General features: G+C 42.0%; 1 protein-coding gene across 4 annotated transcripts in view; it reads right to left on the bottom strand.

The window, feature by feature from the left end:
- sorbs2b (sorbin and SH3 domain containing 2b) overlaps positions 1 to 20,900 on the bottom strand; it is a 493,304-nt gene that overhangs the window by 285,359 nt on the left and 187,045 nt on the right. For 3 of the 4 annotated variants that reach the window (XM_048526963.2, XM_048526965.2, XM_048526964.2), the window contains exon 1: positions 15,851 to 16,365. The gene's annotated coding sequence lies outside the window, so the exon portion shown is untranslated. Of the gene's footprint in view, positions 1 to 15,850; positions 16,366 to 20,900 lie in introns of those variants that run through there. The other variant, XM_048526962.2, reaches the window with a different exon arrangement.

Below are 20,900 nucleotides of genomic sequence, written 5' to 3'. Positions count from 1 at the left end.
ACACAAAGGTCAGGAAGGTTGCTGTTGCATGCATATTCAACCATTCTCTGAAGTAGTTGGGGAGCAGGGTGGGGGGTTGGGTGTAGAGGCACAGTCACGCTCTGAACCAGGAGTTGGGAAGATTTAAAATTGTCCACCATTTTACTGCAGATTGCTATCAAATGTCCACTGCTGAACAGCAAAACTTGATACCTTTTGGATTTTGTACATCATTTGAAGCCAGCTCTGGACTGATACCTGGACTTTACAGGTTAAGTTATGAGTGATTACACAAATTAAGCTTGTTTTCTCTAGAATTTAGAAGGTCTAATGATTTAGATCTGATCAAAATCTTCACGATGCTAAACAGGAAAAGACAGGGTAGTTGCAGACAAACTATTTTCACAGGTTGGAGACTCTAGAACTGGGGAGGGGCACGGTCTGAGAATTAACACCAGACCATTGAGCAGAGTTAGTTAGGGGGCCCTTCTATACAGAAAAGATGACAGATGTTTGGAACTCTCATCTACAAACTGCAGTCCAGTTGTGAATTTTAAATCTGAAATAGATAAATTTTTGTTAAGAGAAGTTGTTAAGGGCCCCTGGGCCAAAGGCAGTTGTGTGGAGTTAGGCCACAGATCAGCCACAATATCCCTGAATGGTAAACAGGCTTGAGGGCCTGAATGGCCTACTCCTGTTCCTATGACTAAGAGTCTTACAGTCATGGAGTCATAGACTATAGAGTCATAAAGTCATACAGCATGGAAACAAATCCTTCAGTCCAACTCAACCATGCTAATCAGACATTCTAAATTAATCACGTCCCATTTACCAGCATTTGGCCCATATCACTGTGTATCCTTCCGCTTCATGTACTCATCCAGACAGCTTTTAATAGATCATAGAATGTGTGGAAACAAGCCCTTCATTCCAACAAGCCCACACTGACCCTCAGACACATTCCTCCACCTATTCTACACATCCCTGAGCACTAGGAGCAATTTAGCATGGCCAATCCACCTAGCTTGCACATCTTTGGATGTGGGAGGAAACCGGAGCGCCCAGACATGAGGGAAATGTGCAAACTCCACAAAGTCACCCAAGAGTGGAATCGAACCTGTGTCCCTGGCACTGTGAGGCAGCCGTGCTAGCCAGTGAGCCACTGTGCCACCACACCAATGAGCCACCCACCTCCACCACTTCCGCTGGCAGCCTGCTCCATTCCACCACCCTCTGCGTGAAAATGCTGCCTCTTTGGTCCCTTTTAAATCTTTCCCCTTTCAAGTTAAATCTATGCCCTCTAGCTTTGGACTTCCCTACCGGATCCATGCCCCTCATGATTTTATAAACCTCTATGAAGTTCAGCCCTCAGTTTCCAATGCTCTAGGGAAATTAGCCCCAGTCTATTCAGCCTCTCTCTATAGCTCTCACCGTCCAGTGCTGGCAACATCCTTGTAAATCTTTTCTAATCCCTTTTAAGTTTTCCAAAATCATTCGTATAGAATGGTGATCAGAATTGAACACTTCTGCACACAAAGCGTGGTATATGTTTGGAATTCCCATCCAGAAACAGCAGTTCAATTGTGAAGTTGAAATCTCAGACAGATAAATTTTGGTTAAGTGAACGTATGAAGGGGTTTGGGCCAAAAGCAGGCCACAGATAAGCCATGATCTTGTTACTGGAACAGGTTTGAGGGGACGAATGGCCTACTTCTGTTCCTATGACTTATTTACAACAATCTCAGCAATTGAACAGCACAGTGATGCAGTGTTCCAGTCTCACACATAAAGAATGATGGCCTGAAAGGGGCATTGATTCATTCAGCTGTCACACAGTCAGGCAAGAGAGAGAGTTAACCTAAGGAAGATAAGAAAAATAGTAGCCATAGAGAGAAGACAGTAAGAACTGCAGATTCTAGATTTTTGGATAACACAGTGTGGAGCTGGAGAAACACAGCAGGCCAGGCATCATCAAAAGAACAGGAAATCTGACGTTTTGGGTCGCAATCCATCTTCAGGATGTTTCTCCATGTGGGTCAATTGAGAATGAGAGGTCTCAGTTTTAGCAGTACGGGCAGCAGATTTAAACAGGGATGAGGAGAAATTAGACATAACACAGCATGGAGCTGGAGAAACACAGCAGGCCAGGCAACATCAGAGGAGCAGCAAAGTTGACGTTTAAGTTTAGAACCCTTTTTCCCACTTCTGAAGAAGGGTCTGGACCCGAAATGTCACCTTTCCTGCTCCTCTGATGCTGCCCGGTCTGCTGTGTTCCTCTAGCTCCACACTGTGTTATCTCTGACTCCAGCATCAGCAGTTCCTACTATCTCTGAGGAGAAATTTCTTCTCTCAAAGGGTTGTGAATCTGTGGAATTCATGACCCCAGAATGTGGTGGATGCTGGGACATTGAGTAAATTTAAGGAGAAGGTAGACAGATTTTTAATTAGTAATGGGTTAGCAGGTTATGGAGAGCGGGCAGGAAAGTGCAGTTGAATCCAAAATGAGATGAACCACAATGTTTCTGCACGATGGAGCAAGCTTGAGGGGATGAATGGCCTACTCCTGCTCCTAGTTCTTATGTTCAAAACTCCAAATTTCTTCAGCTGGAGAGGTGAGTGTTCAATTCACCATGCAAATATTGGGTTCTCTGTTGCATGTGGTCATTGGATTTATACCTAATCCTTCTTAATCCATGTGTTAGCAATACATATAATCTAAAACCACAAACAATTGTACTGCTTTTACAAAGTAAAATGTTAAATAATCAAACAAACGTGAAAAAAAAATCACATATCCTGACCTGGAAATACATCTCCATTTCTTGAAAAAGTTCTTGGAAGGGTCTGCAGTTGTGAGGAAGGGTCACTGGACCCGAAACGTTAACTCTGATCTCTCTCCACAGAGGCTGCAAGACCCGCTGAGCTTTTCCAGCTATTTCTGTTCTTGTTTCTGATTTCCAGCATCCACAGTTCTTTCAGTTTTCATCTCCATTTCTTCATCATAGCAGACTCAGAATCCATAAACATAGGCCCCAAAATGACAGACACCACCAGGATTCAGGAAGGTGCCTCACCATAAGCACCTTCAAGGGCAATCAAGGATGGGCACAACACTGGTCTCACCGTGATACTTTGATCCGATCAACAAATAAAACTAAATAATTTGATCACCTATTTCCCATTAACAATCTTCATTACCTGCCGAGACCATGCCATTTAAATATAAATAGAACACTCGTTATTGCACTAATCCTATCTGTTACAAATCCATCTGCTGAGCATTGCTACAGGATTTGTTAAAAATGGATTTTCTTTTGTGTATCTTGTCAAGCACCCGTCAAATTGTCTGACTAAATAACTGCAGTCAGAAAAGATTACAGCTTCAGGTGACTTATTCATAGAATGGGTGCCACTGTGCACACCACAGCACTTTCTGTGTGTCATGTTTTGACTGACGGTTGAGATTAACTGAATGGCAGTAAAAGTTTGTTTGGATGAACAGAATGGCATCAAAACCTGGAGAGGATGCACCTTTCTGTAAGCTTCCACAAACTGGATTCTGAGACTGGATATACAGAAAGGTTTCTTCCTTAACAATGCAACTCAGAGATATCATACAATTAGTGCAGAGTGATTGCAGTGAGTCACAATGTGCACAGAACCTCAAGTTGAGGTTTTACACACACAATATACACACAGAAGAAAAAAGTGTAAAAGTCAAAAAGAAGAAAAGTGGTAAGCAGTCATGCAGAAGGTGGTGACAATAAAATAGGTGCATCTCTACTGTGCAGACGTTGGTATACTCTCACCATTCCTACAATGCAATGCCAGAACAGTGAAACAAAGAGACCCATAAGACAGGAGGCAATAATATAAATATCTGTTGACGCATTGCATCAATCCACAGCACCACGCAAGAACAATGATGAAAAAGATTGAAGCTATCACAGAATTACGAACAGTAATTGTAACCCAATTGACCAACAGGTTAATTGGTAGGATTAGAGGTATAAGATACAGTCGATTTTGCAAAGCAAGGGCAGTACAACAATACAATAATAACATCTGAGGGGCATCTTTAAAAAAAAAGCTCATTAAGTGTAACATTCATTTTACACCAGCAGTGCCCAATTGGAATAAGAACATAACAACATAGGAACTAGGAGCAGGAGTAGGCCATCCGGCCCCTCGAGCCTGCTCCGCCGTTTAGTAAGATCGTAGCTGATCTTTTTGAGACTCAGCTCCACTTACCCGCCCACTCACCATACCCCTTAATTTATTTACTGTTCAAAAAATTTATCTAGCCTTGCTTAAAAAACATTCCGCGAGGCAGTTTCAACCGCTTCACTGGGCAGGGACGGCAATAGGAATGCAGATAAATCCAAAGAAAGCAGTCCTGTCAAATAACATTTAGCAACAGATTTAGCATCAGAAAAGACAGTGTAAAGAATGAACTTACATAACCTTCAGTTTCTTCAAATGTTCTTCTGACCGATTTAATATATCAAGAAAAAACTATTTGGCATGTCCACCAGATTCCTGCTCTTCTGTTGCTAGTCCTCTTGCTTACTCTTTCTTTAATGATAGTTTAAGCAAGATAATGTTGCACGCCTGATATTAAAATTTACAAAATCCTACAGTCGGTGTGTCTTGTCCTGTGAGCTAGGACCCACCACAGCACAGATAACCTCCTCTCGCTGGCTCTTTAACTCTTCACTGGGTCTGCATTAGCTCCCAGTCCATGTGCGAAATCTGGCTTCCTGTCAGCGGGGACTAAATAGCATCATATCCTGTTCACACCAGGTCTCCAAACAGGCGGCATTTGGAAAACTGTCAGTCAGGAGCACAGAACAGGTGCAGCCTCAGGAGGGGGTAAGGCCTAGTTCATGATAACACTGGGAGCATCAGTGCTCTCATTTACAGGCAGGGTTTAGCTTTTACAGATAGAGAGTTACAAAGCAAGGCCACAAACGATCACTGGCTCTTTCAGGACCTCTCACCCCTGCCCACACTATACTTATTAGACCCTTTTCAAATTAACACATACGTTAACAAACCATTGCAATGTGCAGAAGTCATGGTAAAAAGAGGATTTCTCTCGGTTTCTTCTCCTATTTATACAAGTATAAACAACTAACTTTCCATTGGATTAACAGTAAGTACAATTAATGACAAAGGACTCAAACATTGGCTTCTTTTCGTATGAGCAAAAATGATTAGATAGAGAATAGGACATAGTTGCAATAGTTTATGAGTTTAAAATAATAATGCAAGTGATTTACTTTAGAAATACGAAATATATTTTGTACAGAGAGTACAGACACTTTAAAAGCATGACTTGAAGACTTGCCCAAATTCCAGCTCACCCTCCCCATCCCTAATGCACTTAAAATGTGAACAGTGACCGCACCCACCCTGGCAGCCTGCCCCTTCATTACTTACTGCTCAGAGGGATGCTAATTAGCTTAGAGAGAATCTTTCACTATCTCTGAGGGGAGTGCCCCATCTCTTCGAGTTGCCAGCCTTTGGACAACTTTGCTGGAGTAGGATGGTGGGCGTGGCGGGGGAGGGGGGGGTGCACGGAGATGGGGTTTAATCCCTGAGCCAGAGGAGGAGGCCCCAGTGAATGAAGTGGAAGCCAGGGGCCCTGTAAAAGGAGGCGCACTTCCCACTGACAGAGTGTGACCTGGTGGTCTTCAAACTGAACTCCCTCCTCCACCGGCCACAGGAGGAACTGTGACAGGGCGGGAACAGGCCAACGATCAGGTCTCACATGATCTTGACTAAATAGTGGTGACGGGGCAGGGGTGAGCTGTGACAAGGAATTTTTCTGATTGACCATGCAGCCAGCCAAAAGATGTCACTGGCGCATGCTTCAAGTGACAAAGCGCAATCACCCTGACCCTGTTCATTCTGATACGGATGTGCTTCTTCTTTAAAAACCACCGAATGACAGATGCAAACAACTTCTTTAAAAGGCCTGCAATCCCTGGGCTATGTTTGCATACCCCCTTATCTGCTTATATGGTATGTGGGCTTGAAAGGAATCTGAGGTATTCACAAGGTGGTCACATTCAGTTTGACATAAAGCAACAATATTGGAAGGAAATGAAGCTGCAAATGACAGTAAACTAGTGTTGAAAAGAAGTTAATGTAAAAGATCTGCAAGACCACTGCAACGGGCTACAGAAGTCAGTCCACAGACAGCAAGAAGCTAAATGCTTCTTGGTTATGATGCTACTGGGTTTCAATAGCGAATTATTTCACTAGAATACAATTAGAATAGTGTTTCTGGGATAAATATTAAAGAAAAGGAACCATCACCAACAAGCACTGTAGTCATTCCAGCTGGACAAGGCCAACAGAGATTCGGCTGTGCTTTGATATCATTAGGAAAATTTGCTTAAAATCAGTTGTTCTCTATCAATGAATGTTACGTTAGAGGCACAATGTCACCGAGTAAGCAGGCTCTTAAGACAATTCACACATCAGCAAAGTGACTAATAACAGGATGATAAGAGTTGCCTCATATATTATGTGGAGTGTTAAAATGCAATCACAGGAATAACATCTAAAATCAAAACCATAAGATGTTTGCACTTCAGTAAATAGATGCAGCATCACTTAGTATCAAAGTACTCTTCGGTATCACAATGTGGAAATCTTTGTTGCAGACATTTTAAGAGGAAAGCTGACCCTGTTTGTAATGCCCCCACAGTAACCATGCTCTGCCATTGAACTGAAATGTGATTGATCCGTAGCTCATCTCTATTTGCCTTCATGCTGCAACTGTTAAAAACTCTGCCAACAACAAAAAAAGAAATTCAATTCCAATTTTGAAATTTTCAGTTGAATATCCTCTGGGAACATTGCAGACTTCCACCCACGCAGCACCCAAGTAGCCCTAGCTCAACATTTAAGGTTGTGCCTCCTTGATCTGGTCTTCAGGCTGAACCTGGAGTCATGGTCTTCTTCTTGAAGGATGGATAGACTTGACAGAGGAGGAGTTCAACGCCAGTCTCATCCCTGGAGGGGTTGATGGAGGGTTTTTTTTGAGGAAACAGTGACCTACCTTCGCTGGAGTTTCACAGAATGAGAAGTGATCCAAATGAAGTATGTAAATTTCTTACAGGCCCGTACTAAGGTGAATGTAAATAAGATGTTTCCCCCAGATGCTGGGTCTATAATCAGGGGATCTAATTTTAGAACATTTAAGAATGAGGTGAGAAATTTCTTCAACCAGATAGTGGTGAATCTTTAAAATTCTTTCCCCTTGATGGGCTGTGGAAGGTCAATCATTCAAGTCAATAGGCTTCTTTTGCTATGTGATTTTTTGCTACACGATTTTTTTGGGGTTTAGGACAGACTTGTTGGAGAGAAGGCAAAGTCAAGAACTAGTTTTGAGCTTATTCTTCAAAGAAACACTATTTCTTCTACTTCCATACTAATATCATACATGGTAATCTATACCAGGTTGTGACTTACAGTTATATTAGGTTGTTACTAATCTATCTTCTGAGAGTGTTCATGCCTCTGTACATCTTATAGCAAGTCTCCGATTGTCCCTACACTGTGTACCTTCCAAACAGTTCTAACTCCACCCACACCATGGCACTTATACCCAGGGATGTGCAGCTCTGTGATATCATGGCAAGGTTGCTCCCTGGCAACACGCCCCCTAATTTTAGTTGTTCCTGTGCCGACCTCGGAGTTCATGTGCGACATATTTAAACCAGAGCAGAAGTCATCCTGCAGGAGAATTTCTAAGCTGCTACATAACCACAAAGCTTACAGGGAATATTCCTCCTGGCTCCTCTGGCCCGCAGACAACATTAATGGCATCAGGGGAAATGGAGATAATGTAGGAATGTAGCATTGGCATAGATGGTCAGCCATGATCCAACTGAATGGCAGAACGTCTAAAAAGCCTTTTCCTGTTCCGAAACATTTTCGCTCTGTCTACCAATCAACTGGAGTTTCACTAAACGATGAGGCCTAAAATTAGTACCAGACTTTTTAGCAGTGAAATGAAGAAATATTACTAAGCACAAAAAAATGATGGAAGCTTGGAACTCCAATTTGCACTTGGCATTTGGACACTTGATTGATTGTTACTTTTTTGGGTAGGGGTAGCAAAAGTTATCAAAGGAACAAGATGTAGGAACAAAGAGTTGGATGGGACATACCTCACTGAAAAGCAAGCTCAAGTGGCTAAATGGCCTACAGTTCACCCTGTGTTCTGTTAAAACCATGAACACTAACATTACTGTGTTCAATGACTTTGTTGTAGAGATTTCTAGCTAATGGGATACCCACACAAGACAGCCTTTCAACAGGTTATTCACTGCAACCATGATGAGATATCATGAACTGAAATAAAAACAGAGAAACTCAGGAGTCTGGCAGCACCTGAGGAGAGTGAACACTTCAAATCTGACGTAACTCTTCTTCAGGTTGGAAATGTTAATTTTGTTTCTCTCTCCATAGATGCTGACAGACCTTCTGAAGTACTTGTTTTTATTGCAGATCCCCAGCACCTGCAGTACTTTGTTTAATTTTGTTGTCACAAACAGAGATTGTTCAATGAGTGATGACACAGCCTCACGTGGATTCTTCCCCGAAAACTACAAATGCTGTAAAAACCATATTTTTATTGTTTCTGGACTAATCAACAGCCACTTCAGAACAGTCCTGTCAAAGCAGGATTTATAGCAGAAACTTCCAATTAACTGCACGTTATTAAAGGAACAGATTGCATGCTGTCCTTTTTTCTTACAATTCTTCAATATTTTCTGATTAACAACCAAGGGGCTTCCACCACCAGAACACCTTTGTGAATCAAGGGGCAATTGATGCTCCGGGTTCAATTCCTCAGTTCTCAGCTTGCTTAGCAATAGGAATGGTCCAATTAGCCTCAGCATCTCTAGGTTATATGGGAAATAGTCAAACCCAGTTCCTGCTTTCGATCAGTACTGGACAAACCCTGCTGGAAATGCATGCGTGCTAAAGTTAGGTGAGGTCAGGATCAGGTTGCAATTCCCCAGTAGTGATGGTTTTCATGAATGAATAGCCTTTTGACATATATGAGAATATTTTCCACTTCAGTACTGTTACCAGAAGATGCAAGGCACTCTTGAATTACACTTCAGAAGGAGTGAACACATGTGAGGTTGGTACATAGGTTAGGCAGGTAGCACTGTGGCCTTGCAGTGCCAGGGACCCAGATTCCATTCCAGCCTCAGGCAACTGTCTGCATGGAACTTGCACATTCTCCCTGTGTCTGCATGGATTTCCTCCGGGTGATCCAGTTTTCTCCTACAGTCCAAAAATGTATAAGTTATGTGGACTGGCCATACTAAATTACCCCATAGTGTTCAAGGATGTGCAGGGTAGGTGGATTAGCCATGGAAAATGCAGGGTTACAGGGATAGGGTAGGCGGTAGGTCAGGGTGGGATGGTTTTCAGAGGGTCGGTGTGGATTCGACGGGCTGAACAGCCTGCTTCCATGCTGTAGGGAGTCTATGAGAGAATTGGCTAGAAAAGAAAATGCTTGGTTAACCTTTCTTCAGTTGCCTACAAACTCAATGAGATTAATTGTAGTACACTGAATCCCTCTTGTCCACTTATCTCGACCCTTCTCAGCAGTAAGAGTCTTTGAGAATGGCATCATGGGAGTAGGATAATCACTCAAATCAAAAAACAGTATGTGTGCCATCCCCTTCACACAGCGGTTAAAACTGTGGCACCCTGTGAGAGTTACCGAAGCAGTAGGGTCAGTACGTGTATTCTCTTGCTTTAGAGATGGCGGGAGTTTGTACATAGCAGGTCCCCATAGCAGAAGTGAGCAGGAGGTGGCGACAAGGGCAGTCTACGAGATAACTTTCTAAAGGACAAGACACTCTCCCAACTTTGCTGAGGCCAGCAGAGATGGGGAGTTGAGCTATGAAAAGAAAATTGCTTGCCACACATGAGCTGTTACATGAGGCTTTGGAAGGCAGCCAGAGGGTTTCAACACCAAGGGTGAAAATATGGAGGAGTCTCCTTTCAGCTTGTCATGGTGTCATCTCATACGGCATCACCATCCTGCCAGGAGTCACTCATTTCCTGCAATCTGCACTCCCACAGATCATTAGGAATGATAAACCATAGTCCCACAGATGCAGCATTAGGATCAGCACATGATTCCCTCTCTCTCTCGATGGCAGAAATCCCGCTCCTTCACCACCCCCCTGATGAACACCGAAAGCTCTACAGACCAGACAAGTGCATCAGCAGCTAGCTAGATTGTTGCTGAGCCTCCATTAATGCCAACATCTAGCCTCTGGCATCCATGGACATCTCAAGGCTCCCTGCATGAGTACCCGAGGACAAAGCCACCTTGGCAGCTTCCATTAAAACAAGCTGAAACTTGCATGATCCTTCATTAGTGATTGATACATTTAAATGATAGCCCTTCCTGTGAACAAAAGCTTCTGGATACCTTGTGGTGTCTTGATGGTTACACCATTGTACATGAACAGACACCAACACTACAGAACATACAAACAGATATCGGGGCAGGAGTCACCCTTCAGGCTTTCAGGCCAACTCCACCATTCATGGCTGATTGTCCACCTCAGTACCCTGTTCCTCCTTTCTCCCCACATCCTTTGATTCCTTTAGCCTGAAGTGGTTGCCTGACTGGAGACCTAAGGAAGGAATTCATCACTGTACTGCCTCCTCTAGACAGAGTTGAGCAATTCGCTGGGGCAGGCAGTGCTAGAAGCAGCATTATCAGAACAAATTTCTCTACCTTGGTGATAATGGGAAAGTCAGTGGGCTTCATCTTACTGCTGCTAAATATAGCACTGGGATCCAGCTTGTGCACTCCAGTCTATGCTCAGCCCTATCCAGGAAGGTGATCCTTAGCCTTTACTGAGAGCTGGGGAATGCCAATGAGCAGCACGCCCAGTGGAGCTGGCTCAAAGGGCCAGATAGCCTACTCCTGCCCCTATTTCTTATGTTCCTATGTTCAAAGCAGCCGTCTGACAAAAGATCCGCCTGCGACTCATCTTGATTAGTGAGGCTGCTGCTCCAGCAGAGCTGGCACCCTCTGCAACCTGCTAAAGCTCCATCAGGGTGATTAAAGCAGAAAAACAGAAAGAAGCAAAACACAAAACTGAACAATCGCTTCAAACTGCACCAAGTATTGCACACACAGATCCATTTAATCCAAATATTGCTTCCAGTGAGTCAGACAGCGCAATCACACAGACATTTCCTCAGTAGGGTGGCCGTTCTGCAGGGCTTTTATCTAACCAGCTTAAATCGCACCAAGGTCCCAATTACAGCAACAGGAACCCAATTTGCACACATTGCATTCATGCGGCACCTGTCGGTTTCTGGCAGGCATTTCAATGACTTTAACAAAGAGAACAGTAAAAATTGGAGTGACGTTACAGCTGGAACATGACAGCAAGTTGAGTTAATCTACTTTAAAAGATCCTCTGCCTCATTCAATGATGACATTCCTTACAGCCACTTGTAAAGACAAGTTAAAACTGAACTTTCGGGTTCATTCCATTATTTGGACATCCTACAATCTTCCAGCAGCGTCAAACCCAGTTTATTTTAGTTCTTCAGAAGCAGGAAGAATATGTGAAATTAAAATAGGGTCTTTAAAAATTACATTTTGAACATGCCATGTACTGTCAGTGTAGACTATTGTTTATTAAACTAGGTTTTGATTTGCAAGCTTTAACCACATTAAATACATAAAGCATTATAGCAGGTTAGAAATAATTAATAGCAACTGTTGACTTTGGCTGAGAAAGGATATGTTGCGTTACAATTTTTAACTTTTTAGCTATGTTGTATCCTTGACCAAAGTACAGGAATAAAAAAAATCTCATTTGGCACACATTCAAGGTTGGAGAGTTCTGGAGCAAAAAGAAGGAAAAGTGGTACATGTCTTTGAGCCACCATTGTCAGAAAAATTGAGCCTAAAATCCCTGCCCACTTTGGGTGGAGCAGGATCTCCATCCATCCTCCATGGGAGATACTACCCATCTGCCTATCTGTCAGTGGCATGATCATTGACTATTCGTAAGACAACATAGATAGATTATGGGCTAATACTAGAGTCAAAGGCGTAGACGAGAATGTGCATTTGAGATCACAATCAAATCATCCACAATCTTACAGGAAAGTGCGGCAGCCCTGTGTGGTCAAATGGCCTAGTTCTCACCTAGTTTGTATGTATGACCATTATCATTACTGGGACAGCACCCATAATGATGAATGGGAGGCTCCCATGCATCCAGTTACACAAGTTATAGTTAAAACTGTGAAATTAGTCACTTCATTGAGTGACTCAGAACTCTTTCCTGGGCTCTAAGTAATTTCAGCAAATCCCTTCCTCAGATTCTAAGGGAGCATTGGGTCTAAATTTGAAACTTCAATGGCCCCTTCCACAACTAGTGCTTTTAAATTAACGACCATATGAAGGGAACTTGAAAATAGATTACCAGCATAGTTTACGATATGTCATTTAATAACTAAAGCAAGAGTGCAGCACCAGAGATTTCTGTTGACTAATTGAGAGTGTGTGCCTGATAACTATTTAACCAGTATACATCATGTGACCTGCAGGGGTTTTGGGACGCAGCAGTTCTGTCCCTGCCTCTGGGCTTGATGGCCTGAGACAACTCGTGCCTCTCCAGAGGTGTCTCACAACACAACTAAACAGGTTGATTAAATATATCTACAACATATGGTCTGGGAATAGTTTGAAAACAAAAATGTCTATTTTGTCCTACTGACAGTCAAATAGCACATGGAACATCAGATGTCCCATTTTTGATCTTGAAGCTTAAAAGCAGGACACAACTTTCTCCATGATAGCTGTTATACTTGTGGTCATGTTGTCAATTATTTTTCCTGTAATGCTAGAACCATAAAAATTTTTTAAAAACTGCAGATGCTGGATATCAGAAACAAAAACAGAAATTGTTGGAAAAACACAGCAGTTCTGGCAGCTTCCGTGGAGGGAAAGCAGAGTTAACATTTTGGCTCAAGTGACTCCACCTCTGAACAGGTCAGAGGAGCAATTTCTGTTTTTGTTAATAATGAGGTTTTCTGGCTTGTAGCCTTTCATAATCAATTACAAGAGTGCTAGTGCTGTCAGTGCAGAATGCAGATGCCTACATAGTAGCCAATTTGCCTACTAAAATGGAACTGGATAAATAACTAACTAAACTGTTTAGTAATATGTTGCTTTTGAGAAGGAACATTTACCAGTACACCGGAAAAAAATCCTTCTACTTCTTCAAATGTAAAAGTCATGAAGCCTTTAACAATTCTCTTAATCAACAAAATAGGGCCTCCGTTGATATCAACTCATCTAAGAAACTACAACTCCAATGCACCCCAAAATAGTATGCATTCAAGTTAAGAATGGAGCTTTAAGCTACAAATTTTAAACACAGTGTAGGAAGGGATATGAGGAGAGTACACGCATCTATGCTATGGTAACAGTCAAGAAGAGGATGAAGGAATAAGTCAAGTAGGAATAGAGCAAAAACAATTTGTATTAATGGAATTTTGGAACAAGGAATCATATGTAATTTAAATGGTCTGACATGTATTTGGAAAATTTATGCAATTTATTCTTGTTATCATGATAATTAAGAGGCATGAAAAAAGTTGGCTTGTAATAAACGTGAAAGGCCCTTTGGCTGGTAAATTAGGTACATAACTTTCTTTCGCTGAAGATGATGCTACAGTCAGGAAATTTTAACCCAGTCTCTTGTGAAATGGCAATTATTTGTAAAAAAAAGTTACAATTTACTGCACTTAGCAAACTAGCAGAGGCATTCCCCTGCCTCATTACTATAAGATGAATATCCACTCACAGTGTGTATTAAAGCTGAGAATAACCTGAAGCAGGGGAGAGAAAAGACTCTTGGATTTCAGATGGGTTTCGTAACATACAGCCAATATGTTTCAGGACCCTTAATCTGTTTGAATAATAATATGCTAAGATATCAATCTTGTAGTGAAATTAAAAAAAATCATTGTCTGGCTCATAAAGAATAATGTCCTTATGGACAGATGAACTGGAATTATGACAAATACAGTATTGAATCTTTTGGCAGCAACTTTTTCTGTCTTTTATCTTATCTATCAGAGTGACGGTTGGGTCTCATCAAAAGCTCTAATTTAACATAATCAGAGGAGATATTATCAAGACCACAAGAGAGGTTATCCTGCATTGATCTGTAAGGGAACTATCTTGATAGATTTTTCAAATGGTTACTTTATGCTAGACCTCCAGAAATTAAAAAGTTGTAGCCAATGCTTTTTCATGCTATAATTGTAACAAAATAAACAAGAACAAAACTGTATCTTGAACAATATACAAACATATTTTGCAAAGACAAGGAAGTGTTCTATTAAGGAAGAAACTGTAAACTTTTCAAGGCTTAAATTTTATTGTCAGCAAATACCATCACTTTTCTGCAAGACAAGCTCTTTCTTAAGTAACAATCTCTAGCTGTCTTCATATCTCCTGGAACATTATCTATTTTATTGACCACGAGTTAGTGACTTCGACATTCACCACCCTCTCAAACCTTGGATGAGGCATCAGTGTATACCTGAAACTACAATTGCAGCTGCCACAACAATCCAACTTAACATTGATGGCAACAGCAGCATTTTCAAAACAAAACAGGGCCTCCAAATCACTCATGCAGGGTAAGAGCAGATAATTATTGTTTGGAATAACACTCAGTTATTATACTGCACTGATGATAACTTATAAATTGTGGTTTTTGATTTTAACAGCCAGTGCAGATACAGTTGAAAACTTTGTGGAAAGGGTTTCAAAAAAAACTGATCTTTACTCACTCTCGCAACAAACAGTTTAAACTTTTAATTACTTTCTTATTCCAGGGTAAGAAAACACATTTGACCACATTTACAAGCTACAATCCGAAACACCGACAGTAATACAAGATACATGTTGCATTATATTGATCATTTACCTTGGGATTTACTGCATGCTTCAAGCAACCACTTGCTAACCAAGACATCTTAATATTAGAACAATTTTAAGGAAGGGAATGAGCTGAAGAAATTATTTTCTAATGACTTGAAATTAAATATTAAAACTGTCTTTATCAGTCAATGATGCTTGCAATAAGAAATAAACGTAATTTGAATTTGAGCCAACAAAATAGCCAAAGCCATTTCTCAGTTCTTCGCACAGTGGGATAGATCATAATACAAGTATAGTCACATACTGATCTTGGTTCATGTAAGTAATCCAACAGACAGAACACAAATAACGTTTGTAATCTCCGACCATCATTTGATTCTGTTATAGCACACAAAAAGGTAATAATTCAAATGAAGCCTCTAAGTGTGTACCAGCAGCTTGTATGTTTAATTTTGAAATATACAGTATTAGATTTTTAACGAGGGTGTTTGCCCTTCTCTGGGAAAGGTTATCACTGTGCACTTCGATAGCTGCTGGCTCCTACTGCTTGAGAAACATGCAGTATGGCACCTATATATAGGTTTGTATAATATGAACATCACAAACTACTGTTTCTTTACTGCGGGGATCATTTCTGTAACCATCGATGTCGGGCGGCCCGGCGAAACTAGGATTCCGAAATCGAAGAAAGTCTTTTAAATTGCAAACATCCATCACAATGAACACAACTGCACCGGATTAATATTGAGGTGTAAAGTCTGTGGCAACAGAGGTAATTGTTTCTTAGACAGGAGGACTTGCACATTCCGACAGCCCCGCTAGAACTGCTTTGCAGTTTGCCCGCCAGTTTCACAACCAAAAGAGAAAGTCAATATTGCAATTTGAGTTTACCTGAATGGGGAGAGACCAGCTGAGCACCGATTCACCAGGTTTAACAATGTCCACGTCCAGCAGATGTCCCAAATGCAGCAGCCGAGCTGAGAGCAGCATGTAAAACCAGAGGACTGCAGCCTGTGTGGAACCCAGACAAATCACACACCTGCTTCTTCAGTGGGAGTCTGTCCAAATAAAGCAGCAGAAATGTACATAAACAGTGTCAGTGCGGGACTACACCCTTCTTACTTGGTCACCAATAGCAGACAACAGTTAGACAGTTAAAGTAACGTGACAGCACAACGCTCTTTTACAACACAAAACACTATCTGTGTTTGCCTGATCTGCCCCCAGATTTGCACTGCAGATTATTTCCTTTCAGGCCAGCCCAGCCTGATGTTCGAGCAATTCGGTGGCATTCTGAGCGACCAAGATCATCTGGAACGCGGGACTCTCTCTTCAATAGCTGATGTTATTGCTGGATAAAGCAGAGCATTATGCCAGTGTGCTCCCATAACCAAAATGGCTGGTGCTTTTCAGCAATGCTGCAGAAAGCCCATTGGTTTACCATGAGCTTTTTGTAACCACGGCAACTGCTAACAGAGAGATTTGTGCTGCAGGCATGGCAGATCATGTGCAGGTCAATGCGAAGAATAGAACAGCAGATTCTCTGCAACCTCAATCTAAGTTCAGCTTTATTCACGAATTCCTGCCTATATGATCCATGGCCTCAGCAAACTTTACATTTGTGACCGTCCTTCGCAATTATACAGCCTCTGAAGCACTTTAAAATTCCCGATACAATGCATGTTGCTTATAGGCAAACAATATCGCAGTTGCAACATAGTTTATAACCAGACTGTAATGCAGGTATCGTGAAATGGGATATTGTGATTATATTTTGCAAGTGCATTGTATTTCTATACGTTTAAACAATAATGATGTTTAAATAATTATAGATATATATATATAGCAATTATAAATATTTCTAATTGGTCATGATATTTTTCAACATTTCATCTGAAATATATTTTTACTCAGTCTCTCCGACATTTATTGCATCCCTACAGGATTCTTCACAGCACTGCCTTATTGATCGCAAGTAGATAAGAAGGGAGCTTGCTCGTGTGGAGGAAAGGAATCCTCCGAACAAAGACACCCACCCTGGGTTCAGGCAGGAGTTAGAATTCAGACAATGGTTGCATACGCCTGCGTCTTGGAGAATTTCCACTGGCACACCAGTGTATTGTTATTACAATAGTGCACATCATTTCCTTCCATTTTACTTACAAGCCTTGCTTAAACACTCGACCAAACTGGAGTGGAGTGGTAATGTTCAATTACAGCAATTTAATATCTCATTTTAAGGCATCGAAAGTATCCTAACGATCTCCAATCCTAAAAAGAGAACACAGCTCAGAGGAATAAGGTGTAACTTCATAAAAATTTGTTACTGTAGCAAACTGCTTTTTCACCTGACTAACAAGTTCTATGTTTATTTACCCCAAAAAAACACTTCCATTTTAGTTACAAATTAAATCCTCCATTAGTTATAATGGAATTGGTGAGAGCAGAAGAAATAAGAACCATAAAAAAGCCACTCCCTCGGTGTATCGATCAGAGAATCATTGTCCATTTGGCTCAATGTGTCTATGCTGCATCTCTGCAGGAACATCTGACCTAGTCCCAACTACTCCACCTTTTCTCCATAGCCCTGCAATTTCTTTAATGCTCATAAAATTATGAAATTCCCTTTTGAAAAGCATGACTAAACTTGTCTCCACCACAGTCTCAGGCTGTATGTTGTAGATCCCAACCACTTGCTGTGTAAAACAAAAGGATTTTCCTTATGTTGCCTTTGGTTCTTTGGCCATTCATTCACCTTATTTTCCAACCAGAGGGTATTGAGTCGTTGCTTGTTTGCATTCTGGGAGTGGACTTTGCAGTCAGCCTGGGACTGAAGGGTATCGTGGAAGAATCTACTGTTAAGAAATGGTTGGCCCAAATGTTATATTATTGTAGAATTTCCATCCCTCCTCCCTCCTCTAACCAAAACAAAAGGAGAAGCAAGTTTTAGAAGAGACATCATCATGAAAGGAAGGTCAGCAATGAGGGTTCCAGTGGGTAAAGGACTGTGAGCTTAAACTGTTTCCGGTAACTTATGTTGGTGAGTATCAGGTAAGTTTTAAGAAATTGTTATCGGAATAAAGGGCATCAAGAGCTTCACTTGCTATTAAAATTATTTAACATTGCAAGAACTAATTAAAGGGGTAAGACATGGCAGGAGAGCTCCAAATTGTAGTCTGCACCTCCTGCTTGAAGGGGAAGCTGGGCACATTTCCAGTGCCCAGGGCCTGCATGTCTCCAGTTGCAGCTCCTGGAAGTTGAAGCGGAGTTTGGGGACACTGGCCCATTTGTGAGGCAGAGAGTATGGTAGATAGCACGTATAGAGAGGTGGTCACACCGCAAACTCAGATTCCTCAGGCTGGAAGGGAATAGTTGACCATCAGGCAGAGCAGGAAGGCTAAGCAGGCTGTGCAGGAATCTCCTGTGCAAAACAGATGTACTGTTACGGATAGCGTTGACAGGAATAGCTTCTTAGGGGATAACAGCAGCAAAATTCATGACAGCATGGACGGCTGTGCTGCAGAGGGAGGATGAAATAGGCATAGAAATGCAATAGTTATAGGAGATTCAGCCATAAGGAGAATAGATAGGTGTTTCTACGGCCACAAATGAGAGTCTAGGATGGTGTACTGCCTCCCTGGTGCTGGGGTCCTGGATATCCTGGAGTGGTCAGAGACCATTCTGGAGGCGGGAAGGTGAACAACCAGTGGCACCAACAAAATAGGTTAAAAAAAGAGATGAGGCCCTAGAAGCAGAATACAGAGAACTAGGAAGAAAGCTGAAATGTTCAAAGGTAGTTATCTCAGGATTACTACCACTGCTGTGAACTAGTCGGAGTAGAAACAGCAGGATATATAGGATGAACACGTGGCTGAAAAGATGGTGTGGGGGGAATTTTTCAGATTTGTGGGGCATCAGGATCGGTTATGGGGGAGGTGAGGCCTGCACAAACTGGACAGGTTACACCTGGGCAGGACTGAGACTGATGTCCTTTGGGGAGATACTTGGTAGTATGGTTGGTGAGGGTTTTAGCTAGTGTGGCAGGGAGATGGGAACAGAGTAGTAGGGTAGTCGATGCCGAAATTGAGGGAGAGGTAGAAACCAAGGCAAACATTACTAAGAATAAGAACAGGCAGAGAAATGCTTTTGAAAAGATCAGAGGTCTGAAATGCATGTGTTTCAATGTGAGAAATATAATAGGCAAGGCAGATGAACTTCGAGCTTTGGTTAGTACGTGGAACTATGACATTATTGTGATTACCGAGACTTGGCTGAAAGAGGGACAGGACTGGCAGCTGGATATCCCAGGATTTAGATATTTCACATGTTATAGAAAAGGATATAAAAGGGGTGGGGGAGTTGCATTCCTGACAGAGGAATATCTCACAGCTGTACTGCGGGAGGATATATCAGAGGAGTTGTGCAGTGAATCAATATGGGTAGACCTCAGGAATGGGAATAGTGAAATCACAATGCTGGGGGTGTACTACAGGCCTCCCAACAGCCAATGGGATGGAGACAGATTTTGGGAAGATGGAAAAACAGTAGGGTTGTGGTTGGTGATTTTTAACTCCCCCAATATTGACTGGAACTCACTACATGCTCAGGGCTTGGATGGGGCAGAATCTGTAAGGAGCATTCAGGAGGGTTACTTGACACAGTATGTAATCAGTCCAACCAGGGAAGGTGTGATAGTGGACCTGGTTTTGGGAAATGAGCCTGACCAGGTGAGTGAACTTTCAGTGGGGGAACATTTTGGGAGTAGTGACCATAATACTGTGAGTTTTAAGTTACTCATGGAGAGATGTAACAGCAGTCTTTGGGTGAAGGTGTTAAATTGGGTGGAAGGTGAAGTACAACAATTATACAGGAACTGGACAATTTCGACTGGAGGCACCTGTTTGAGGGTAAATCTACATCGGACATGTTGGAGTGTTTCAAACAGCAGTTGATAAGAGTTCAGGAGTGGCGAGTTCCAGTGAGAATGTAGGATGGGTATGGCAAGTTGCGTGAACCTTGGATGACCAGCAATGTTATGACCTTGGTCAGAAAGACAAAGGAAGCATATGTAAGGTCTAGGAGGATGGGAACTGATGAAGCCCAGAATTATATAAGGAAAAAGGAAAGAACTTAGAGAAGGAATTAGAAGGCTAAAAGAGGTCATGAAAGTCGAAAATTTTTTTATACATATAAAGAGGGTAGCTGGGAAAGGGTTGGCCCATTCAAGGGCCAAGGTCGGAATGTATGTATGGAGCCAGAAGAAGTGAGTGAGGTCCCTAATGAGTACTGTTTGATGGCATTCGCCAGAGAGAAGGAATTGGTGGAGAATTATCTCAGGGAAGGGAGTGTCAAGTATCTAAGCCAAGTTGCTATTAAAAAGGAAGAAGTGTTGTGTGTCTTAAAAAGTATTCAGGTAGATAAGTCCCTGGGTTCTATGGATTTATCCCAGAATATTGAGGGAGGCAAGAGAACAAATTGCTGGAGCACTGGCAGACATCTTTGTATCCGCTTTGGCCACAGGTGAGATCCCAAAGGACTGGAGAATAGCCAGTGTTGTCCCATTGCTTAAGAAGGGTAGCAGGGATAATCCAGGAAATTACAGGCCTGTGAGCCTCTTGTCAGTGGTAGGGAAATTATTGGATAAGATTCTTAGGGACAAGACCTATAAGCATTTAGAAGCAAATGAACTTATTAGTAATAGACAGCATGGTTTTGTGCAGGGGAGGCCATGCCTCACTTACTTGATTGAGTTTTTTGAGGAGGTGATGATGGTGACTGATGAGGGAAGAGCGGTTAATGTTGTCTACATGGACTTCGGTAAAGTGTTTCACAAGATTCCACATGGCAGACTGGTACAAAAGGTGAAGTCACATGGTGTTGGGGGTGAGCAAGCAAGATGGATACAGAGCAGGCCTAATTATAGGAGACAGCAGGTAGTGGT

The sequence above is a fragment of the Stegostoma tigrinum genome, chromosome 3 (assembly GCF_030684315.1).
Source record: "Stegostoma tigrinum isolate sSteTig4 chromosome 3, sSteTig4.hap1, whole genome shotgun sequence".
In the NCBI taxonomy this organism is placed as follows: Eukaryota; Metazoa; Chordata; class Chondrichthyes; order Orectolobiformes; family Stegostomatidae; genus Stegostoma; species Stegostoma tigrinum.
Note: the sequence above shows the minus strand (reverse complement) of the source record. Positions and strands in the feature narration are given on the sequence as shown.